Genomic DNA, 3,598 nt, shown 5'->3' with positions numbered 1-3,598 from the left:
GTTGCATATTTGTAAGTTGTTAATTAAACTTTTAAAAAACAATTAAACGTTGCACGATCGATTACTTCGCGAGAATGACCATGTGAAATTGTCGAAGACTAACTCAATGGTCTTGCAAAATGTTTGTACCACAAACCAAACAAATTTTATGTAATAAGGCGAACCTATTAATGCTTAGTCGATTTTTAAAGTACTTCAGAGCGAGAACTCTAGTAAAAAATAGTAACAGCCCTTAATATTGGAAGTCGCTAATTATGTAGACTACAGCCGTAGCGTTTAAAAAAAACCAAAATTTTATTAACTTATTTATTATAGAATTATAATTATTACAATTAATTAAACTAAGATGCTATTGAGTGGACTTGGACGATGTCAGTACCGAAGTGGCGCCAGCGGGCCCCGGCCCGGGCGGCATAGCGACGCTGCAGTGTCAGCACTTGACGCCAGTCGCGTACTTTTCCATGAACATGGAATGAGGTTGCTGCGTCGACAATTTGTAGTCACGTACGCCACTGGTTGCTAATTGCGAAATCGCGAATTAGCAAAATGCATGTTACTAGGGTACGTAACACCTCCCCCCTTAGCTCGGCAACTATTTGATAATCTTGAGGGCAAATGTTGCCGGAATTCGGTCCTTCTTCTGGGGTTCTTCTGGACTCTCGTACGGGTGAAATTTTGAGGTTTCTTCGCGTGGCTTCTTTTCCAGGGTTATGTTGCAAGACTTGTGCTGATGAACAGCGATTACAACAGCTAGGACAATCGCGCCGCAGAGTGCTCCGTAAAAGGGTATTGTCCTATGAAAGAGTGCTTGGTTCGTGACGTCACTTTGTTCTAGGTCCACAGGATGTTGTTGGATTATATCATCTTGGATTTGGTGTATTTTCTCCAGGTTCAAGGAGGTGAGCTTGATATGAGGTCTAATGGGTCCTGTGATTTTTGCATCCTTCGGGATTTCAGTTATTTTCAGAGGCTGTCCGTTGATCTGATCATTATTGTTTGCCAGTGTTAGTAAGGAGAGGTCATTGTATAAAGCGGTCTCATCTCTTTGATCTGAAAAATTATTAATGAGGGCAGTACGGATACCTAACCAGTTCTCTGGTATGCCATTTGAATTTATGGTCCTGGCGGCAGGACCAGTTATTTTATTTAATATACCATTTATTAAGCTGAGGTTATTTAATTCGTTGCCAGGATCTGTTCTTATATACTGTGTGACGATTTGGTCACAAATTCTGATAAACCTAGTCAGTATGTTCGGATTGCCGTCGAACTCTGGCACTGGGCGAAGGGCCTTGTAGATTTGGTCCGGGTCTACGGCCATTTCTAATTTATAACTTACGTTAATATCTAAATTTCTATTTAAATCGACGTCTCTCTGTCTACTACTAATCTGCCTTGAGGAGACAGATTTTTCACCGTAATTCTTCGGATGAAAAACTTTGGATTTGGATTGACAAGGAGGCAACACAAAAAGAAGGTTCAAGTACTTACATACGATATAGCATTTTGGTCTTCTCGCGTATCGATTTCCAGATATTGCGCCGGCCGTGTCTTCACGATTCAGGTATTCGATAAGGGCTTGATAGCACGAGCAGCGACTATACGGAGTCGGCAGAATCAACGATTTTTGGAGTTCTTTACCGCGCCGCGCACTGCTTCGAATATCCTACCGACTGCGCCAATTATGTAGACTACAGCCGTAGCGTTTAAAAAAAAACAAAATTCTATTAACTTATTTATTATAGAATTATAATTATTACAATTAATTAAACTAAGATGCTATTGAGTGGACTTGGACGATGTCAGTACCGAAGTGGCGCCAGCGGGCCCCGGCCCGGGCGGCATAGCGACGCTGCAGTGTCAGCACTTGACGCCAGTCGCGTACTTTTCCATGAACATGGAATGAGGTTGCTGCGTCGACAATTTGTAGTCACGTACGCCACTGGTTGCTAATTGCGAAATCGCGAATTAGCAAAATGCATGTTACTAGGGTACGTAACATGCTGAGCGGACGCGGCACTGTTGGTAAATAAATGTGATTTGATATTTCACGTCGCCGCTTATCTGTGGAGTCCGCCGGCCGGACACCACACTGTGTTATTGCACGTATTAGATGCACTCTGTGATTTAATGTAGAAGAATGATCAAATGAATGACCAACTAAACAAACGAATACGTTTTTGTCAACGAATCATTTTAATGCATTATAATGGTCATTACTTCTCGAATTATGGAGAAGTGCAGTACGATTTTGACTGAAAGTTCAATTTAAAGGACAGACTTTTAAAAAAATATCGTAAAAAGCACAGAAAGAAAACAAATATAATATTTTTACAAAGAAACACAACTGGCGAGTTCCATCGTTTATATACAAAATTAAGAAACGATTCCAAAATGTTTAAAAAATATTGTGAAGTGTTACCGTCTACTTTTGATTAAATTATTGCTGATATTATGTCTGAGTTTCAAATGAAAACAACAAATTTTCAAAAACCTATTTCTATTGAAGAAAGTATACTCTTGGCATTGCGGTGAGTATATAGAAATGAAACTACACATTACTGTATTATTGAAAAATTTTAATTATTATAAAATTCTCACTGAGATGAATCACCAGAAGTGAAGTAAACCCATCATTGAAGATTCTGTGTTTGATGGGGCATTCAGTTTTGATATTTCGTTGATGAAGCATCTCCTGAACCTGCGTCCGAAATTATAATCTATTTAGAGATGGTAGCTTTTTCATATACGGCATTATAGACTTGAACCAGTTCAAGTCGTCGTCGTCGTCGTCGTCTTGGTTTAAATCTTTCTTCATTAGGTCTATTTTTTCGCGTTCGAGTGTTATTAAGATTTCTTCAATACTTTTTGCTGCACTTTCTTGTACCTTTTGGTTAGGCGACGTTCAAATAGCTAGGGATGGGGTATGCGACGGTCCAGGTGTCGAGGTATCATGTCATATCTGTGCCGGAATAGCATTTTGTGCAGTTGCAGCATCAATCGTCGATGCTAAACTGTGATTCATCGGTTTGTATATTGTATGATGTTTGCTCAGAAAGAATAAACATCATTGTATCATCATCGATAATGTCGCTTTCATTTTATTTTGAATATTACTAGTAGTTTTACGATGTTTCAAAATTGTCTTTAAAAATTGCATTGATTCAAAATGTGGCCAATCGCCTTGATATTGACCATTTTGATCTGCATCCAAACCCGATCTTGGCTTTTCTACTTTTTAAGCTCTGTGTTATAGGAATCTCTTAAATTCTTCCACTTCTTTTTTACATCATCAGCGGAAATTAAAACAATATTATTATTTACAGATATTTGGTTACTGGAAAACCATATAGAAAGTTATCATTCAATTCCCGTATATCAAAAACTGCCATTTCAAACACAGTGAAAGAAGTGTGTACTGCAATTTGGAAGACTTTAGTAATAAAACATATGCCTATCTATACCTACCACTGAAAGAAATAGCAATTTCCTAATTGCGTTGGTAGCCTTGATGGCAAACACATACGTATTAAGAAACCAAAAAATCTGATTCTATGTACTACAATTATAAGGGATTTTTCTCTGCTGTATTTCCTTG

General features: G+C 38.4%; 1 non-coding gene across 1 annotated transcript; it reads left to right on the top strand.

Moving 5' to 3' along the window:
* The first annotated feature begins 1,047 nt into the window (after positions 1–1,047).
* On the top strand, positions 1,048–1,196 carry Mir3386 (microRNA mir-3386). The gene has a single exon (NR_107662.1). It is a non-coding gene; the product is annotated as a microRNA mir-3386 (primary transcript).
* Positions 1,197–3,598: the final 2,402 nt, after the last annotated feature.

Source organism: Bombyx mori, chromosome 20, assembly GCF_030269925.1.
Source record: "Bombyx mori chromosome 20, ASM3026992v2".
Taxonomy (NCBI): Eukaryota; Metazoa; Arthropoda; class Insecta; order Lepidoptera; family Bombycidae; genus Bombyx; species Bombyx mori.
The sequence above is the reverse complement of the archived record's forward strand: the minus strand, read 5'-3'. Positions and strand labels throughout refer to the sequence as shown.